Source organism: Neopsephotus bourkii, unplaced genomic scaffold (genome assembly GCF_033783945.1).
Source record: "Neopsephotus bourkii isolate Nb327-2 ecotype Australia unplaced genomic scaffold, CSIRO-AGI_Nbou_v1 NB_245, whole genome shotgun sequence".
Lineage (NCBI taxonomy): Eukaryota > Metazoa > Chordata > Aves > Psittaciformes > Psittacidae > Neopsephotus > Neopsephotus bourkii.
The window spans coordinates 807785-829776 of record NW_026900755.1 but is presented as its reverse complement, the minus strand read 5'-3'; the positions used below and the strand labels follow the sequence as shown (position 1 = coordinate 829776).

At 45.4% G+C, this 21992-nt stretch overlaps 1 long non-coding RNA gene across 1 annotated transcript in view; it reads left to right on the top strand.

The window, feature by feature from the left end:
* Positions 1-21992, top strand: part of LOC133208180 (uncharacterized) — a 38802-nt gene that overhangs the window by 14720 nt on the left and 2090 nt on the right. The window lies entirely within an intron of this gene.

Here is a 21992-nt window from a genome sequence, read left to right as displayed (position 1 = left end):
GGCCAAAGCACAGACAGCACGGCACTGTTGGCATGCATCTGCAGTGTTGGTTTGTGGGGGTGTTTTGCCTTATGTATACTTATTGCTTGAAGGAAGGTAGCAGGGGCGCACACACACACACATTATGCACGAGGTCACCTTTCGAAATAAAACCTAAACAGATTGCGAACTGCAGTTCCTAGCTTCCTGAAATACAGTTTTGAAAGGCAGTGATCCTTTAAGAAATCAACAACCCCTGCTCTAGCAGTCCCAACTGCCTGTTAACCCAGGGGGAGGGAAAGAGGTTGTTGAGGAAAGATTTTCCCAGTAGAGCAGGTCACATTTATTGTGAGCTCAGAGTATCTTTCAAGTGCTATAACCTTAGCAAAGAGTATTCTTGAGCTCTGTAGTCCTAGAGAGCACCAGGTCCTGCCTCCATTCAAGGCAAAGGCCACACAAGCAGGGTAGGGGAGGAATTGCTTTCTACAGAGCTGCTCCTCTAGCATCAAGCAGAAGACACTGAGGCTGAGCAGCAGATGCTGATGTGTGGAAACAGTAGAGAAGGAAGAATACATGTGGGAGCTGTTGTAGGGTCTTTGTACGTGCAACTGAGTGCTCACACACATCAGAAAGGCAGCACCAGTGGCTCCTAGCTGACAGGAGAGGGGTATTTTGGATGCCCCAGAGCCCTCATGTTTGCCTTACTTGTTCTGTTACTGACGCAAGAGGAGGAGGGGAGCAGAGGACACACAGTGTCCTGGAAGAGCAGGCATGGCTTTTGCTACCCTGTGTGTCTGTTACCTGCATGATGGGCTGCAGCTAGGTGGTTGGCAAGCAGAAGGGTTCCCATTGATCGTTGAACTGCTCTGGTGTGTGCAGGATGTTCATTTCAGAATACCTGGTGCGGGCAGCAGGGAGTACAGTGGAATTGATGCTCACTTTTATCAAGTCTGTCTGAGCTGGGGATCTGGACAAGTGTCTTGTAGCTTAAACAAAGTTAAGAAAGTGGTAGCATAAAGCTCTAGATCCCATGACTCTATGCTGCTCTGAAGGAGCACGTGGCCATGCCATACCTCACACGTTGTGGCGGGGAGAGCAGCAAGCGTTACTAGCTGGCAGCCTTTGCAAAATGGTGATGCCACATGAAAATGCCCATGTTCGTTACTCATGAGATACACATTTCCTGCCCATCCCTGCCTTTCTGCGGGGTATACAGTAGTGTACACTCAGGGTGGTGGAGCTTTCTGCTCCTGTCCCTGGATGTTACGATATTTTGTCTTGTGCTTTGTTCTGGGTAATACCTGTTGTTTGAGCTACCTAGTGGATTGCAAGAGTCTTTATCAGCACTGATACATTGCACTCTTCCTCTAAAGACCAGTGAGGATTTACATGTTCCCCTAACAGCAGTGTGAGAACTGGGGTACCAGGATGGCAGGTGGCTCTCCTGAAGCACTGGGGTAAGGTAGAAAGATGTTAAGTGTTCCCTGAATCCAAGCCTGAGCAGTAGTCATCACCACCATGTCCTCTCAGTTGCACCATGACAGTGAATTGTGCAGTCTTTTGCACACAAATGAGAGACAATTACTGAAAAGCAAGCCCAGTGCTGCAGACACCACTGTAGAGACATATACTCTAAGTAGGAGCCTGGATGCCTGGGAAAATACACAGGTGGTTTCAGAAATCATAAGTAGCCTATTACCACAGAGGAGATGGGGAAAAACCCCTCTGGAGCTTTCCCCCATGCCCATATGTTAATTTTCCCTTGAAGCCATTATTGACTTGCACAGGGTGGGATACTAAAGCCTTGCAAACAGTGCTGTGAATCAGAGCTCTGCACTGCTGTTGCTGGACCAAGCAATCTTCACTGATGCGAAATAGCATGGTAACTTGCTTCCTCAGCTTGTACCTTGGAGCTTCATGCACCTGATGCTCATCAGCCTCAGAGGAAGTTCTTCTGGTTTCCCAAACACTGTGTTTGGCTCACCTTGGCCTCTGGCAGAGGTGAGCCCATCTTGTTTACCTGCTGCCTGCTTTCTGTATAGTTTGTATAGCCCACAGTCCTTCTCGTAAAGAGAGGTCTTTCTCATAAACTGCCATATTTGCAGACATTTAGAAATACAGGGTGTCTAGCTATGCTTCAGGAGTAGCCTAAGATCACAACGCAAAGGCTTTGCTATTTTAGGGGTCAGGTGCTAGGAGTGTTCCTTGTCTGTTGTCCCCTTCAGCCCTTAGAATTTGACCAATGCCTACACATGCACGACACTATAGAAATATTGCTGCTGCAAGTGAAAGTTAGAAAACATTTATGTTTTGCATTTATAAGCAAAGTATGGTATTTTCCAAAGCATTTTGTGTATTAGGTCCAGGGCAGAATTATAAATTTATACCATTGCAAATATAATTTGTGTAGTAAAAATGCAAAACAGCCAAATCAAGCTGTCACAAGTTTGGTCCAAATGGAAGCTTGTCCAGTTGGATGTTTTCTCAGACAGATGTAATCATTTGTGTGTTTTTTATGGTAAAATAATTCTGCTCATGAAAAGATTTTTGTAATATCTGTGAATAACGCAGATACAAGAAAATATTTTGCTATTTAATGAGGTAAGTTATGATTTTCCTTCTTTTTGAGAAGAAACAAAGAAGAAAGAAAGACCACATGGTCATGGGTGAGACAAATGCACCAGCGTGTGCTGGGAGAGAGCATTCTCAGGGAAGGAGTTGGTATGCTGCTGGGTAGGGAAAGACTTCAGTTCTCTGTAGCTATAGTAGCAGTACACATTTTCCCTTAGCACATGCTAATTCATGAGACTCCTCGTGTTACGCACCGAGCCCTGAGTGCTCAGCCTGGGCGACTAGGTGGTGTGGCATTTCCAAATGCAATTACAAACTTTTGACGTTATACCCAAGAGTACTTTGATGTCTCAGTATTAAACACCGTGTTTCTTGATTTCTAATGCCCTGCTTCTGACTTTAAAGCCACCAACCCCTGCAGTGTGCCTGAGGCAAGCCTGACACTTCCACACAAGGATAAAAACATTGAGCATGGTGGGCAGAGAGACTAAGGGAAATTTTGGTCTACAGTGCTACTGCTGCAGTGACAGCCCAGCAGCTCCTCTGGAAGGTGAGTATAGACAGCCTTTCTGTCACAGCAGAGATGTCTAATCTGAAACATAGTTTACCAGCAGCCAAGAAGTGACAAGCAAGGTCACTGTTCTCAGGCTGTTTGTTCCCATCTGCCATCTCTAGCAGAGCACCCAAACCCCAAGGCAGGGAGCTGGACACTCCTAGTCTGCTCTCTGCTGAAGATCTGTTGCTCTGCAGCAATGTGCTGTTGAGTCATTGGGCTGGAAAGCAAGTGCATGTAGGGGAACATGGCTGTCCTACCTCTTGGTTTGAGAATTCACATGGGATTTTGAGATTCTGGACTCTGCTCCCAGGGCTGTTTATGCATTTTACATGAAACAGTCACCAGGTAACATATAATCCCCGATCAAAGCCCTCAGGGTATTTAGGCAAAGCAACGCCCAGTTTCTTGATCCTGATCAGACTTAGGTGTGAATTGGGCTGAGCTTCTTGGCCCTGCCAGGGCTGGGGCAGTTCTGGGCATGCATGAAGCTGGAACTCTACATAAGTGATGAGCCTGAAAGTATTAAAGAAAGTTGGAGATTGAAGGGGCCAGATAGTGGGAAGGACCTAGGAGCTGCAGTGGAATGCCAGTATTTCAATCTGAAGTGCAGAGTTCGGGTAAAACATCAGGTGCTCCACTAACAGAGGCCTCTTACAGGGAAACGATTGTTCTCACAGATTCCTGAAGTGGAAACTTATTTACATAACCATTTTATGTGCTTTTTTAAAAAAGAAGTCCCATCCCAGGAACTGCATTTCCTTGGGTTTATTTCCACAGGCTGCATGTGCTGATCTGCACAGTGGTGGCTGCTGCATGAATAGCTTGTTATTCTTACCAAGCGTGACAACTGCTGTAGCAAAATCGAGAGCAACCTGCTCTAATGTAAACTGATTTCAGATTGCCCCCGGCAGTGCCAGCTACCTCATTTAACCTCTTTTTTTCTTTTTTTTTCAGTCTGTTTTTCTTTTTATTTTCTCTCTTTTTTTTTTTAATCTTTTCTTCCCCACTGAAGGTGCATCCAATGCTTTCTTATAAGGTGTTTTACCATTCTGACTGTTGTGCTGGTGTCTGTGACCCACACACGAGCTTCTTTGCTGTTATCCTTGGTGGATTCCAAGGCCACTTGGACTTTTGGATCTTACAGCAAATGCAGACTCCAACTGCCTGTCCACTCCAGGGTTGAGCTCTGCAGTGGCTGATGGTTGTACCTAAGAACATTTAACTGCAGAGCACCACCGATGTGGGTCTGGCTCTTGATAGAGCTGTTGCATCTTTGATACCCCACCTGCATGTTTGGAGAGTGCTGCAGGACTGGATAAATGTGGGCAAAGAGAGGCTTATTGAAATGACCCAGCTGCCATGCTGAGCACATGCCATCCTAAGTGGGAAGCAGTTGAGTTGGTAGGGAAGCAGGGGGCATCGGGGAGTAGGGCTGGGGGAGGGAGTGCTGTGGGAAAAGAGTCCAATTTGCCCTTTATAGCTGCCAGATTGGTGTGTGTGGTGGGTGTGATATAAATTACTATCCATAAATAAATACCACAACAACATTTTAATGAGGTGTTTTCTAGTTGCACTTGTCCAGGCTGGTAGTGTTATGTTAAGACTGGAGAATTATCTCCAAGGAAGCTTTTTGGCTAAACCTTCATAAACACGGTCTCACCCAAGACCCAACTATGATTTGTTTGGATTAGAGGTTTTCCTTGTTTGTTTCTGAACACACTTTCAAATACGTTTGAGTTTTTACTTTTGTTTATTTATTTTCATCTTCTTGTCCCAGATTCTGTGTTGATACCACAGGACCTAACTGATGTAGAGATAGGGGACAAATCTGGTGCCTTTTCTGAGTGTTCACTTTTGTTCTGACAACAAGAAGCTTGCAGAAGGGCTGGGTTGTCTGGGGCTTTGGGGGTGGTAGGGGTGCATTTGGGGCCATGACCTGTGACTCTCCAGAGACTCAGGTCTCTGGTGAGCAGGTAATAATAGCCCAGCCTGTCTCAGCGAGTGATGTGTCCTTTGCTTCTCCTGCTGTGCTGACATAGCTGCCATTGCAGCCAGTGCTCTTTGGAGGCATGGTCTCGTGGACCTGTGCCCCACACCTGCAGTGTGGTCCTGCTGGGACTCAGCACTCAAATTCAGCTTCTTTTTCTTTCATGGCAGTTAGCTATTTCTCTGAACTTTTGGCAGCCTGGGCTGCTGGACAAATGACTGCACATAAATATTGCACAGCACAATGTGTTGGACAGGACTTGGGCACATGTACTGTAGGAACCCATGTGTGCTGTAGGGTTGCCCTGTGCACATAAACACTCTTCATCAGTCCTGGTCTGTAGAGTGCTCCCCAGCACTGTGTCAGATCCAGGAGGCTGTCTCCTGCATACCTGAGTACACACAGGCTGCTTCATACCCCTGTGCCAGGGTAGATCTGGGAATAGCAATGGGCCATGGTTTTCTGTATGAACCAGAAATTATGGTGGAAGGCAAATACTGAAGCAGAGGTTGGAGTTTGAGATCAATCTCAGGTGTTACTTTTACATTTCAGACCAAAACTGTGGTCTCATCAGAAAGCCTCTCAAAATCTGAAGTTGCCACCACTATGTGAGTACTGTGCAACGCTGGGAAATAGCCTTTCTCATGCTAACCCTGAATGAGGAGGGTTTTTACCAGTTTGACTCCTGTCTGTTAAGAGCAGGACCTTTTTTCTGCTTAATTTGAAGATCTGAGTAAGTTAAGTTCTTCGGTCCTTAAACATAAAACCCATGAAGTTTCTTAATGGTCTAGACTTGTGATGCATACTCAGAATTCATTCATACTATAAATAAATAATTGGCAGGTGATGCTACAGAAATAACAGCTTCCACTCTTTTCAAGGAATCATTAACTCCAGCAAAGTCTCCCTCATCAACAGCTATGGAGAAAACTCCAACACCACAACAACCCACAAAACAATATCATTTGGAAGGGACATCTGGAGGGCTACAGTCCAGCCTCCTCAAAGCAGGGCCAACATCAGCATTGGCTTAGGTTGCTCAGGGCTTTGTCCATTAACTTTTTGCAGTCTCCAAGGCTGGGGATTTCACAGACCTCTCAGGGCTCCTGCTCCAGTTTACCTGCTCTTATCTTGAAAAATTTCTTCTGTGATATCCAGTGGAATTTCTCTTGACACAACTTGTGGTCATTGCTCTTGTGCTGTGCACCTCTGCAGAGAGCCTGGTCTGTTCTTGCCCACACAGCCCCAGTGTGATTAGCTGTCATTGCCACAAAGGCACACTGTTGACTTGTCAGGTTTTTGCCCACCAGGACCCCAGGTCTTTCTTTTAGCAAAGCTGCTTTCTAACCACTTGGTTCCCAGCCTGTGCTGTCACACAGTTATGTTCCATGTCAGGTGCAGACTTCACATTTGTTCTTGCTGAATTTCAGAATATTGCTTTCAGGCTTGTCTTCCTGGTTGCTGAGGACCACCTGGATGGCTGCCTTGTCATCCAGCATAATGGCCTGCAGCCTCAGTTCAATCTGATGCACAGACTTGCTCAGGAATCATTCTGCTTTGTCATCCAAGTTGCTGGTGAAGACTGGCCCTCATGTTGTCACTTGAGGAATGCCATTTGTTAATTGACATGCCTATTAAATGTCTAGTTGTTGATCATTATTATCCTTTGAGCTTCATGGCCCAGCTGTGAGCTTTCTTCTGCCAGGCTGTAGCCCATCCAGTCAGGCAATGCCATCACAGTTTGGTCCATATGGCACAGAATGTCAAAGGCCATGCTAAGATCAAAGTAAGTGACATCCACTTCTACTACCCCTACCTTATCCAGCCAGCCTGTTATTCCAGTGAAGATGACAGGCATGATGACCAGGTACAATTTGTCTGTAGTAGATCCATGCTGGCTGCTGTGAGGAACCTTCCTGTATCTGGACATGGCTTCTGGGTGGACTTGCTCTGTAATGTGCCCAGAAAAATGTATCTTACATAAGAGATCTTCATCTTTGTTAATGCTTTGGCGAATGCCTTTCAGAAGATGCCTGTTGATTACATGGGTTGAGTTTGTGAGACCTTCAGCATGAGCCTGTAGTGTTGGTTGAGGGAATTTTTGGTACAGAGTAGCTGAGCTGGTCAAACTCAGAAGCAATCTAGCCAGGACACACCTATTTCTCCTCTACTGGGAATCACTATCTTCCCAGTCTTGCCACCAGAGAATGGGTAATGGCCACCTGCTAGGGACAGGCATGGTCGTTTCTAGAGAGCATGAGTAGTTCAGCCAACAGGAAGGGCCAGGCACTTGCCAAAATACACATTTACACAATGGCCTAGAGGAGGTTGAATTCATAGGAGATCGTTGAGTTTCACGAGATGTAACTTTGGTTCAGTAGGGTCTGCAGTACAGTGCTAAGTACTGCCATAGAAAGAAACAAAATGGCTGGAAAGCAACCAAGTCTCTCTGAGGAGCCAGAGCAGGACAAATACTGCCTTGCCGAGGTGGCATGCCCCTGTGTGGCTTGGGGCTCCCTCCTGCTGCAGCACTTGCTCCCTGCTGGGGAGGCAACAGTGCAACCCCTGAACCACTCCATTTCTGTGGAAAACAGCATTCCTGTAAATGGTGGTCAGTGCACCCGTGGGCCAGCCTTGCCCAGGGCCTTGTGGGAGTCACCATGGCCTTCACAGTGGAGAGGCTTGGCCATGAGGACACATCCTTGTGATTGGACCCGACTGTGTAAGTGTGATTGTGGAGAGAGGCAGGCGCAGCAGTGGGAGATAATGACTCTGTAGGAACACTTGGGTATGCAGCATCAGGCATGTCTTGCTAATTAGAAGAACCATACATAATCCTATCATCTTCTATTGTACCCATACTAACATGATTTTATTTCTATAATGGATGCATATTTGTAATGTTCTCACTAGCACATTCAAAGATGTCTAACAGTGAAGCACAGAAAAGTAAATAGGACATTCATGTAGTGACCCTGCTGCTGTGGAGCCACATGCGTCTGTAATGAAAACACTGTCTCAGAGTTTAGATTTGTCTTCATGGCAGGCTGAGGTTTCCAGGGTTCCATGGGAAGGGTGAGTACCTGCACACTGCAGTCCCTTGTGCACTGATGAAACCTGACTTGCCGGGTCGCTCTTCTGCAGTGACACAAGATCATTTAAAGCTGTTTGCTTATTACAGAGATACTATCACAAGGTGTGGTGCCCTGATTGGAGTCTAGCAAGAAAGTAACACTCTTACTCACCCACTCATCTCTGGCAGATGGTCTGAGGGTCTCTCCTTGGCTTCATGACGGAAAGTAGTTGATTCACCTCATCCCAGTGGTAATTATCAGTTGCTCCCTACTGGAAGTTCCCATGGTGGCATCTCAGTAGTAAGCTTAGGACTCACTGATGAGGCTAATTGCAAAGTAAAAGCACGATTTCTTGATGTCTGATTTATATTCAGCCTAGTAAAAGGGTTTTTTTTAATGACTATTGAAATGCTCCTACTTGCTATTACCCTGCCACACTCCTATTTCTCAGCAGTTATTTGCGTGCAGACATCATGTCAAACTAAAAAGCAGTTCTGGTAGCAAAAATTTTATGGCATTTTTTTTGTTTCATTTTGGAAGAGCCTGCTTTTAATTCTTAGATTCTAAATCTTCCTGTGTAAAGTGCAGCTCCTTCTGGAGGGGCTTTGCCCTCCTGAAAAGCTTATCATTTTATTACCTCAGCTGTAGGATTAAATTATTGCCTTGTCAGTGCAGTGCTTATTGAACCAGGCTGGCTTGGCAGGTCTCCACCCCTTCTTTGTTTAAGGTTATTTATTTTTATATCAGAAAGCTAGTAAAATTGACAAACGAGTTTGTCAGACTAACTGTACTGTTTACCACACAGGCAAAATAAAACATCCAACACAATTCCTTTTATTTATGGCATCAGGGCTGAGCCATTATGGTACCAGTGCTAGGAAACTTTTTCTCCCTTCACCTTTTGAAACCTCTCTTGCACCAGTGTCCCACACTGAGCTTTCTGTTTGCAGGAGGTTGCTGGTATGAAGTGGAAGATGTTTAATGGAACCAAGGCCAAGAGTGTAGGACCCTAGCCCGCAGTGTGCAGGTCTTTCCTGGGGAGGGCATGCAGGAAGAGCACGGTGAGGGGCTGTAGCTCCACTCATAACAGTCTGCAAGCAGGCTCATGAGAGCCCTTCTGGGCCAGCTCCCTGTTTATGTTGTGCAGAGCCCATCCCCACATGGGGATGATCACAAACACCTTATCAGAACCAGCCTGTAGCCTCTACTTGACTTGATCCTGAGGTTCTGGAGCATCTCAGATGCTGAGTGCTGGGATGGGCAATCTGTTCCATGGAGTGAGTGCTAAACCCTAGAGTCGTTACACAACCAGTGGGTTCTTGTTTGTGGGTTGGATGTAGTATCCAAATGACCTCATGAAAACAGCAATGGCACAGGCACTCTGGTCTATTTAGCAAGGTCTGGTTTCATGTATGTTCATCAGTGAGTTGGTATCAGAGTGGGTGTTGTAGGTCCAGGGGATGGTTGACTGGAGTTAGCAAAGGTGACAGAGGTGTGGGAGGATGCAGTAACATTTCAAAAGAGAAGGTGCATTCACACCTTCACAGTTTCTAGCCAGTGGACAAGAATTCTCCAGATACAAGGATGCATGGGTCTGGGTAGGGAAATAATTGTCTTTGTGGGGCAGGTTACGTACATGCTTACCACCATTTCAGCTTAGGAGAGGCTGTAAACTGCATCAGACAGTGTGCTGGGTTTCACAGGGTTCTCCAAGAGCTTGTCATGGTCAGTGCTGTGGAAAGCCACTGGGATGGGGCTCCCAAGTCCCTTTGGTGCTGTCAGCATCCATGTCTCTCCCACTTCAGGCATGTCTGGAAGGTGTTGCCTACCAGTTCTCTGAAGTGCCTGGTACTGTCTGAGTGCTTGAGGTCACCTCAAGCCCTGGAGCAGAGCTGAGGTGACTGGGGTGGCTGATGAGCCGTTCCAGACACAAGCAGTGCCTCACCTTTGTGCTACTTCCAGCTGAACAGAGAGAGGATCCTCCTCTTTGTCTTCTTGAACCAGGAAGGTCAATCCCTGCATGGACTGCCTTTTCATTTTAATCTATACATTAAAAACATCATAAAATGCTGTAATAGGGGTGCAATTAATGACTCTTCGGAAGCACTACGTGGTCTGGGTGCAGTAAATAGAAAGCAGTGAGGTTCTGGAGTTCATTTCCAAACAAGTGAGTGGGAATGCTCAAACCAGGTGGCGATCAGCATGTCTGCAGGTCTGGTTTCTCCTTTCCCTGAAGTGAAGGTGGGTGTTAGAATGAGGTGTACAACATCCAACATCCACATCACGCCTCAGCCAAGATTTGCCAATAGTCATTTATTGCTTTCTACTCTTTAGCAATCAAACAGAAACTTTTCAACCAGTACCTTCTGGGGGACAAGGTTTGAGAAATAACCTTTTGGTCACTATTGCAGCATTGTGACCAAAGCATGGAGCACATTAGCTCTAAGCTAACTGTGTGCTCCTGTATGGTTCAGAGATTTTGTTACCAAAAATGTGGATTAATTCACTGAGTGACACTGTACCTCTGCTAGGGAAATGTTCAGACTCACATAAACATATTTGCCTGTTACAGAAACCTTTAAACTTCCTACTCCTTAACTACCAGCAGTGGCAAAAGCTGCTGTGGGGGGTGGACAGGGTCAGCAATTCCATTTGACAATAAACAGGCTGGGTTGTATCACCAGTATTGTGACTGCTCAGGAAGCAGTTGGCTCTCTGGTTAATTTGGGGAAATACATTTTAATTTCAAGACCTGTATTGTTATATTAAACCACTCTAAAGATGTAGGTAGTGATATGGAGTAGAATAGGTAGAGACACAGGTATCTCTTCTCAGTGAAGCTGTGTTGAGTCATTTTATATTACCACCAAAAACACAAATCAAGTTTTTACAACAGTAGTTGGCACTATTTCTATTAAATGGCATTAGCCAATAATTTCTAAAACTGCCTGTTAATTACAGCACTCAGCCCTTGCAGGCAGTTCTGTTTTACATAAGTTCAATCCACTTTCTAGCCATCAACTGAAAGCTGTAGCCTTTTGTCACAGCCAAACAAGACCATGTTACCAGGGTAAATCCATTGTATTTGGGATTTTGGTGGGGGTTTTGATAGTGCTTTTTGTTTGGTTGGTTGGTTCATTTTTTTATCCTGGCCCTGTCAGGTGCCACTGCTGGTGCTGTTTGGGGTGCCCAGCTCCATTGGGCTGGGTAGTTGGGCTGGGTTGCGCATCCCACAAATACTGAGACCCACCAGCACTTTGGCAGGAGCTGATGCAGCATAAGTCTGTGGCTGGTCCACAGCACCTCTCTGGAGGTGCTCACAACACATCTAGAGGATGGCATGTCACACTGTGAAGCTTTATCTTCCAGCTGCACGAACACATCCTAGAACACAGCCAGCAGGAGCAGATCAGGATAAATCTCTTGCAGGTAACTGTAGCAGTAAAAAAAGTGACTTCTTTTTTGTACTTATCACTTTGACCAGCTGTAATTGTTATTACTATTGTTAATGATACTATTGCAATATTACCTGAGGCTGCCCAGTCAGCGCTGAGCTCCATTGTATTCAGCACAAATGCAGCCAAACCCCTCAAAAAAAACTTAAGAGTTCAGAATGCAAATGACTTACAATGGTGAAGAGGAGGGATAAAACCAAATGGATACAATTAGCTTAGGCACAACTTAGTCATCCTTTTCTTGGTATAATTATAAAATGGACAAAGGTAGCGCCAACTAACCTCAAATGCCCTTCTAGCCATAATTAACTATATTGCATAATAATGGTGTCAGTTTAAGCATTGTTTAAAACCGATGCTTTGCTTGAAATTACTGTACAGCCACACTTATATCTTGCACAACAGACTAACATATAGCAGTGTCTTGACTTCCATTTTCTGTTTCATTGTGTCATCTGGGCATAGGAAAAGCTCTTGACCAAAGAGGAGTCAGTGGTACAGCGGTAAATAAAAGTGGGCAGATTCATCTGTCTGTGGTATAGAAGGAGCAGGTAAATACTAGAAGTGCCCAGAGTAGCAGTGGGTACAAAGGGAGTGCCCTTTGCCTGCACTTACCCTTGACTACACCACTTAGAAGAGTTGCATAATTGATACAATTGAACCACATCAGTCCTTTATTTATAGAACATAATGAAATGGTTTTCAACATCCTGGAACACGCTGCATGGGTGATTGCATATATGCACCCAAGGAGAATAAATAAAAACATTTCCCTGAGGTATTATGTCTTTTCACCTTCGTTAGTTGCATCCAGGACTTTATTTTGAGCAGGTCTGTAATGAGCACAGCGTGTAATCCTGCACATACATCAGTCAGAGCAGAACTGCAGTGATGCTGCTCTGTAAGGTCAGAGTTTCAAATCCCATGTAAGTAGTACAAAAAGCATTGTCTTAGTTTGGTGGAGCTTGGGGTGTGCACATACCTAAATATACCACAGACTATTGAGCACTGTCCCCTGCCTTGTACTAAATTCGTCCTTTGTTCAAGCTCTGAAGCCTGCCTTTGACGCAAATCTGGCTTACCTAGAAAGCATACAGGCTGAACTCAAAAACCTAAACCCAGCTGTGACATTTGGTAGCTACTTTCAGTGATGGACATGGAAGTGAGTCATTAAGTGGTCCCCTGATACAGACAGATAACAGAGACAATCCGAGCCCACTATTGGATCCACAGGCTCTCAAACCAGTTTGGGTTTAGACCACATCATTACCTAAGTGTGACACTGACACTGGGGAGATGCTGGTTGACAACAGCATGAGCATCAAGTGGCACTGAGGCAGGGTTCCTGTAAAAGTTACAGACAATAAAACAAAGCACTGCTATTGTTTTACCTGGTTTTTGTTTCTGTTATTGGAACAATGTGGATAATTTTGAAGTATTTCTCCTGCAGGATCATTTGTCCATCTTCACATGATGTTCTACTGTTCCTATTGCATCATTTGAATTTGGCCTTTATTTATGATGTTACATTGTTTTATGTATACACTTTATAATTAGAACTACTAATTGCAACCTTGCTTACTGCCTTTAGTTGGCTTTTCCAGAGTACTACTTGCAGAAAGATCACAATTACTCAGTTCAATTGCTCAGTGCGTATTTTCATAATTTGGAATGAAACCAGGACTAGGTTTTTAACCCAGCCTATTTCTAAGCTCTACACGGTGCCCATGCAGTGCATACAAATGAACTGCACCAAAAATTGCATCCTTTCAGAATCTGTTTAAGTTTTTCTCAAAAATCCTCTTTTCTGAATTAAAAAGTCAACACTTTGACATATTGAGGGAGTCCCATTCTAGCTGCTGTATTAGATCTTAATGGGGGTTTTGACATGTAAAATTTTAGCTGAACACACTGTCATTGTTTTCATACATTTTGGACTAAAAAGAATCCATACAGGCCAATGTTTCTGCCAGAAGGAGCTGGTTATTTCCTTGTGGACACCCCAAACAGACACAATTCTCCCAGTTTACCATTTATTATTTCAACTGCTGATGATTCAGTGGTGTTTTTCCGCTGAAAAGCTGGAGTAGCACAGCAGTGAATCAGGCTCATTGGCGCTGCTTCCCACTATCTAAAATGAGGATCCACCTACAGGTAAAATGCTATCAGGCTGCAAGTATCTCACGGACTGCAATCTGTTCTGGCTTGCCAGATCTTCATCAGAAAAGGATTGCACAGGTTCAGAATTAAAGTGCCTGCTGACTGCACTTTAGTCAATGGGAGCATCGTGAGCAAGATGAGCTGGTTTGGGCTTTTCTCATTACAAATGGCTCCAATCAGAAATGGCAGAACATAGGGTTACTTTCTTTTGTTGTGATGTTTTCCTGACCCTGTTGCCCAGCTGGGGGGAAGCAGAATCACCACAGGGCCAGCACCATGCACAGGGATTGCAGGAAGTTCAGGTCGCTCCCTCCCAGGGCCACACACTGGGGCTGGTGACAGCCCCAAGGAGACACAACCTCCAAGTATGTGCTCCTGTAGTAATGAGAGTTACATCAGATCCTATAGCTTGTTTGTTGGCAGCTGTGAGCTCAGCTTCACCATGTTATGCTTTGGTAAACAGCGTGGCAGTGACACTAGAAAATGTATCTAAGTGTGGTCAGCTTGTTCCTTCACTGTGATCATCTAATGATTTATTAGTCTTTATGCAAATTGCCTAATAACTTCCTTTACCCTGATATGTGATTCCTGTTTTGTGCCTTTCCAAAAGTCAGTCTTAAAGGGCATCTCACAGAAACTGATGTGCCATGTTCTTAAGCTGACTAGTAAAAAAAGTGGGTCCCAGCTGTATCATGGTCCAGACAGCCTCAGCAGGAAACTTAGCCAAGTGTCTGTTGATGCAGTGAACCACTATCACAGCGGACCTGAGCTATGCTATACTGAGTGTAGTTTTGGGTGGGTGGCGAGGGTGAGTTGGGGCTTCCTTTAGCATATTATCAGGCTGGCAGAGGGGGTGCAGCTTACACCCAGCGACTGCATAGTGAGCACAACTGGAAGAGCTGTTGTGTTTCCACCGCTCAGTAAGAACACCACCTTGGGTAGCACCTCTGCGGCTGCCAGCACTGAGTGAGGCCTCTGGCATGTTGCTTGGCCTGGCCTGGCCTGGCTCAGGCCTCTGCTCTGGAACTCAGCTGGGTCACCAGGTGTGGGCAGTGTCCCCCAGGATGCCATCTTGAGGCTGACACCGAAACACTGGGACATCACTGCTGGGCTTCACTGGGTTAGCAAAAGCTTCTTCACCCCATTGAAAGGCTTTCTTTGGGACTTCAACCTGAAATCAACCCAGGTGAGGGTTGGTACTGTCTGTTGGTGTTCACCTGGAAGGAGCTGATGGCATCAGGCTGTGGTGACAATGGGGTGACACCATGGAAACAGTGCTGATTTGCTGGTGATCCCCGGAAAAGGGGGGCCCTGACCTGCTGCTCCTCTGCCAAAGACACAGTCTCTGTGGCAAGGTTTGGCTGCAGCAGAGGGGAGATAAGTAGCATGTCTAATTGTACTGTGTGGTTTTGGGGAGCAGAGCAATGGCTTTATGCTGCAGTGACACCCAGCCGCAGCCAGCTCTGAGCAGTTGTCGTAGTCAGAGACACCAAATGAACCCAGGAAAAGTGAAAGGTCATGAGATAAAATAAGAAATGAGCCAAAAAGGCAGAATCTTACAATAACACTAATGTAAACACTGGTCTGTTAAGAAATGTCAGCCTGGTTTTATCTTGCAGCAGGGAGATTGTTTTTGAGAACCGATGCAGAGTCAAATGAATTCATAAACCTCTGTACCAGGTGCAATCATTAGTCAGTAAATGAATTACACATAATTATCTGCTTTGTATTTAATTCACTTGGCTTCCAGTTTCTTACTCTTCATACAGTGAAACTGTCTCTCACACAAACACACTCTCCATGGGCAAGTAGGTTTTGGAGGGCTGCCATCGTCCTGACTCATGAATCAGACTCCGTGATTTGGATGATAGTTATCTAAGCCTTCAAACAAAGAAGATGGCTATGTGTCCAATGAGAGAATAATTATTGTTATTATGTTTATAGAGCAACAAAGTCGGGAGTTAGGACCCGGGGGGAAAGGCGGCAGGAAGGGCGAGCTGGGCAGAGGCAGGAGGCTGTAGGCAGTGGTTCAGTGCAGGCATGTGCCAGGGCCTTCGCAGGACTCTGCCCTGAGTCACCTCCGCCAGCAGCCCAGGCGTGCGACCAGGGGATGCCTGCCTAGGCCAGGGTGCTCACGGAGCTGCGAGACCACCGCCCCGAGGGCTCTCGCCTCTGTACCAGGACAGAGCTGGGCTGCGAGGCCTTTGGCAGCCGCTGCAGGGAGCCGGGGTTGGCACAAAGCACCCCAGCCGCCTCCGCAGCTGCGGGGCTGCGGATGGGGACGCGCCTGGCTGGGGCGAGCCAGCCCCGGCTGCGTTGAGAAGCAGCGCGAACAGGGCACCCTCCTTGCAGCACTGTGTGTGGTTTTGTTGCACAGCAGTTGGCTGGACACTTACCTCCGCAATTACTGCAACTAAACTACAACGAAAGGAAAGAAATCCGTAAAAAAAAGCTTGTTTGGCAATTAACAACTGCTGCCACAGCAAGCCGCTTAGAAATGAAAATGTCCCTTGAGATGACAGGTTGGGCTCAACCAGCTCCACAGCTTCAGTGCCAGCTTGGGCAGAGCAGCCCTGCTCAACTGCCTGGGAGAGCTTTTGACAAGTGGCAGTGCCATGTGTGGCTGTCCATACCTGGCAGTAAATTCGGGATAACCAATCACTTAAACCCCGTACTTCTAAAATACGTCTGCCACTCTAAAGCCTCATCTTGGCTGGGATTGCAAGAGTCCTATGGATTTAGAGGGCAGCCCATGCCCTGCTAGGAAGGGGCTGCAGACCTCTGATATGTGCCTGTCACCAAGGCATGCACCTGCGTTTCTTACTGGGCTCATGGAGACAGTCACTCATGTTCATGGCCAACTTCTGGTGGCTCTGTGCAGCAGGATAATCATGGTGGCTTTTAATGAGCTTGGTACAACCAAGCAACAGCCCTGGCCACCACAGGTGTGGCTCTGGGGACCTTGGAGAAGGACGGCAGACTCTGGAGATATTTTGGTTTGTGTTTCACGGACACAGGCAGTACTCCAGTTAAGCAAGCTGGGAAAAGTGTTGTTTGCTTCCATTAACTTACCTTTAGGACTGTCTCTAATGATCTTCAGCCGGGGAGCCAGCAGCACAAACAGCCAGATGAAGAGGTTACCTGGAAATGGCCGTAAATTCAGAATGAATCCTGTACAGGGAAGAAGACATCCTGTTCTTGTTCTCCCAAGACCAGTATGAAACATTTCCAAGTTATATTTCTATTACTGGGAAGGAAGCAAACCCCACAACATGTGTAATTATCAGTGCTCCACAAAACCCCACTAAATGTGCAAGATAAAAAATTTAAGGTCCCTTCCACATAACCCCTTTTTAGAAGCAAGTTTTATCTTGCTCCGTGTTTGAACTGATGATTAAATACATGTTAATAATCTAGGAAGAAACATGGAAAGGCTTTTGTCTAAGGAAGAACTGCCAATGCAATGATAGGCAACAATACTCTACACCGCAAAGCAGTCCTCTGGGGATATGTGTTGAAGTGCTGGCTTTTTAAAACTGTAGTAAATCTTCCTTCCTTAATTCCCTTCTCAGAAGAACCTAAATTTTCTGGACAAGGTTGATAGAAAATACCTGTATGCCAACATTAACATCCCAGGGGAAAAGAGCTTTATATGAGAACAACCAAAAACATTGCTGAGGCACTACTGGCCACAAAAGGAGAAAATGTGGTTTCATGGGCTTAGTAAAAACAAGGAGCCCTGGACCAGGACTTTCTTAATCTCCCAGACTGGCACCTAGCCTTGGGAAAGCCAACCCACCTCTCTGTGCTTCAGCCTGCCCAGCTGCAGCCTGGGAGAACCACTGAATGCAACAATTTACCACTGAAAATTGCTTCTTCTGTTGGAGCTTACTTTAGGATGGAAACAGACCTTTGTGCCCCAAAACAAGTTTGCTCATTTGTCTATCAGTTTGTTTGTTTATCAGTAGGTCTAATCAAAACATTACTTGGTCTACAAGGTTTTTTAAGATCCTTGAGTGGAGGAAGTGAAAAAAACTACAGTGTATTAACAGGCAGGTAGAGAAATAGCTAAGCACAAGGCTTCGTAGGTATTATTGTGCATATAGCAGTTTCTGCATCTTCCTCCCTGGTACACCGAGGTTTTATATATTACTATAGGAGAAAACTCTAAATAGGGTCTCCAAACTCATATGAAAGGTGCTCTCCTGTTTACAGTCCCTGGGAAACAGTGCTATAAACTCTGGGCCCAACGAGAATGCCACAAATACTTCTCTCTGAGCCAGCTAACAGAAAACAGTCAAAAGAACAGAGCTATAAATCGCTGCTTCATTATAAATCACTGCATTTGGCACACCTGCCCCAGCACACCTCGGGGCTGTTGCTGGACGTGGTGTGCCTTTAATCCTTTTGGGTTTTAGCATTGTAGCCCCACTGGCAGCTGGCTTCGCACGTGTGAGCACAGCCGTATTGTCCCCTGTACCGCAGGGCCACAGAGCAGTCGCGCTCTTCGCTCCCAGACCAAAGGAAGTTTCTGAGAAACCTTGTTCTCCAGTTCCCTGGTCTTACCGAACGAGCATGGGGAGTCTCAGGAGCTGTGCTGTGTAACAGGGCACCCATCCAAACAGTGCAGAGCGTGAGCAAAGCAAGTTCAGGGTTGTCTGCACCTGTCTGGGGAGATGTGTTCTTTCTGCACAGCACAAGATCTTAGAATCAGGTCCTTTTCCAGTGTGAAAACAGCCTGGTTTTGATGCAAGATCAGCATGGAAAAATGTATTTAAAATGTAGAGAAAGAAATTTTTCCCAGTTTACAAACTGTTCAATGTTTACAAAGTTTTAAGTTGGAGTCAGTATCAAAAAAGCACAGATTCAGCAGCAGAGATATGAATAAGCCTTACAGTTGCTGGGCTTCTTGAGTTATACCAAAGAAGCTAGTCTAGTATTTCACAGAGTGATTAATAGCCTGAGTTTGTGAAGATTTTGCTTATTTTTGGTGAAGTTATTCCAGTAATTTAGAATAGGAATATTGTTTACCAGCCCAGGAAGATTACATTCGGTTGTGTTTTGGAAAGCTTAGAAGGGGACAGGGAGAATGAATGGAAAGAACCACATTCTCTGGATCACAAATCACGCCTGTTTGTACCTGAAAGACCATAAATTCAGCTGTTTGCAGAGTACTGGCATGTCGCCTGGGAACTTCCATTAAAAGATGTAGTTCTACTGCACTGCAGCACTTGGTGTCAAAGGTGGCATCTTTAGCATGCAAAGGAAAACTTCAAGGTCATGTCTGTGGTAAAAAGAGAAATCCCTCAGTAATTTGACAGCAGATTCAGCATCACCTTCCTGTGGGGCTGCTGGAGTATGTTCTCCAGTGACATTGCACCGTGCTCTGGCTCCCAGCTTTTAAGTTATTCCATTTCTTTTTGTTGCACAAGCCTTGCTCTAGGATGAATGTATGAATCTTTGTTTTGGTGATGTGAAGCAATCTAGCTTGCTGGGGTTTCTTACACACACATAAAGCGTCCTCTGAAGCCAGGGACTCTTTATTCTCATTAGCTCTAAAAGCTAATGGCCAGACAGGTCATGTCCCTTATGTCCTGTGCATGCCAGTTCTGCCTACATGCCTGCAACTCCCAGACCTTCCTAGCATCTTCCTGTCTCATTGGGAGGAGAATCATAACGTGGGCTCCCATGTAGAGTTTTGTGCTGGGACTGGGCTCTGTAAATTCACAAAAAGAGTCCCCCCAGCATAGCTAATGGACACAGCTGTGAGATACAACCTTTTCTGAAGAACCCGTTCCTGGCCCTGCCTCCTCTAGCCCCATGCCAAAGTAATAACTAACGCCATTTACAATTGTTTTGCTCAACATATGGGTCCCAGATAGGGAGAAGTAGCCAAAAGAAGGCAAATTTAACTCAGTGTGGTCAAGTCCTCACTGCACTAGGCTTGGGCGTATACTGGTGAGCCTGGCTTTACAACAGGGAAAGGACAAAAAGCCAGAGAGGAGAAAAGCTGAGCTCGGAGGGAGGGGCAGAGGAAGATTCTGTATGCGCTTGGGAAGGAAACAATGGGACAAGGGGAAGGAATTAAAAGAACCACATCCTTCTCTGCATCATAGCCCTGCAGTTTAAGTTACTCCCTCATGCTGGACCAACCCATAGTGCCCTACTTCTAATATTGCTCCCCTGTGACTACTGTGGTGAAGCTCCATCCCATTAGATGTGTCTTTACCCGGGACTATTAGGGCAGCAATGCTCTTAGCATGTTAGATCAAGACTCATTCCTTCTTTCCAATGACATTTTGATGTGCCCTTCCACCCTTTCTGGCTTATCCTAAGCCCCTAAAATTAAGCTCCAGCCCCCCAGCCTCTGCTGAACTAAGCCAAAAGATGTTCTTCCCTTCCCTCCACCTCTGACCCCACAGCCAAACCAACCCTGCTCCAGGCAGACTAGCTGTCTCCAGAGCTCCCCACAAACCTTCAGTGGGGAGGTCCTTCCCACCCACCCTGCTTTCCCTGCAATGCCTCTTGGGGAAGAGCTACACAAGGAAAGGACAAAGGCAAGATGGTGTTTCCTTGCACCCTTGCACCTATTTCCTTGTACCTGTGTCTTCTCTCACCTCTCCTTCCATTAAGTTTCTCAGACTTATCGTCTTTTTTTGTGAACTGTGGTGTGTCTCATTAGCGACCACACTGGTGCTTTAGCATTATTGATATATTCCGTAATATTTGTACTGCCCATAATGTTAACTTTTGCACACTCTGTGTTCAAAGCATTTGCAACTATTTACGGCTTATGTCTCATAAAAGCAGTGCAAGCAAAGTGGGGATGTCAGCACTAGCAGGCCCCACTTAGCAGATCAACTGATCAGTACAGAGAGGATCAGTTAGCAGCAGCAGCAACCTCAGTGTCTGAGCACCCAGCCTGAAGTCTTTTGGTCTGAACAACACAGAAATAGGTCTCCTCAATTTAATGTTCCTTTCAGATAAAAAGTCTGCAAGTGCCCATCCAGTGGGTCACCTTCAGAGGTATGTACAATGAGTCAAAATGGTCTAAAAAGTGCATGCGTGTTTATATACATGTGTATACACACATGCATGTATATATACATGCCTATATATATTATGTATATATATTATATATAAGTATACACGCCTATGCCTATATGTTGTATACATATGTATATACACATGCAATGTATAATTTATGTCGAAGCTAGAACTGAAAACATACAGTAACATAATTATATTATACTGTATATATTACATGTGTTATATATGTTGTATATTATATACTCATTCGCATGAGATACGATCAGGTTTCATTTTGCTTCAGTAAGCTTTTGACTACGGTCAAGGTATCTATCTGAACATTTGAGGTTCCCTGTTTGTAGGATGAACTATAAATGCTTAACTTCTCTGTCTCTGGAGAGCAGAGGAGCTTTATACCTTCCTCATAGTAGCTGTGAGAACATTGGGTTAACATTCATCAGGAAAGGCCCAAAACAACCTGAACACCACCATCCTCTCAGCAATCTAAGTGCTATGGTTCTGTGGTCACACCATAATAAACAGCACTACTACTTGGAGAACTCCTGTTTCTGAGAACAAAGTGAGTTCTAGGGGCAGGTTACACACTTGGAAGTGTACAGAGTGCTTCAGGATTTATTTGTTCACTCCAGAGAGAAAGTGAGTCATGAGAAACCTTAAGGTGGAGCACTCAAAACAAGGAGTATATAAATGATTAGCAAGGGAAGGTCAGCACTAGTCCTTCAAGTCTGAGCATGTCCCATTGTCAATGGTACATAAATAATACTCGCTGGATGCCTGTGGTTGCAGGAGAACAGCTATCACACTTCTGGTCTCTGACATGTTTCTGACTCATGTGATTGATGCGCCTGATCTCAGTTTTCTTAAAAAAAAGGTAGTTTGGGTTACAGGAGTGAAACGGTAAAAATGGAACTCTTATCAGTAGACCCATCTTCAAGTCAAAGCTGTGTGCTTGACAAAAGCCAAGCTTTTTATTTTGCAAATAAAAACAAACCCCCTTTACTACATGGAGGCCAAATGCAAGGATGGGAGATGGACCTGAATGCAATGCAATTAATCATCTTGTCAGATAAAATTCGATTGCAGAATCTTTATTAGCACACTGATGCAAATGGAAGAAAGTGCACTGCCTGTTTTCTTCAGATTGCAGGTTGAGTTTAGAG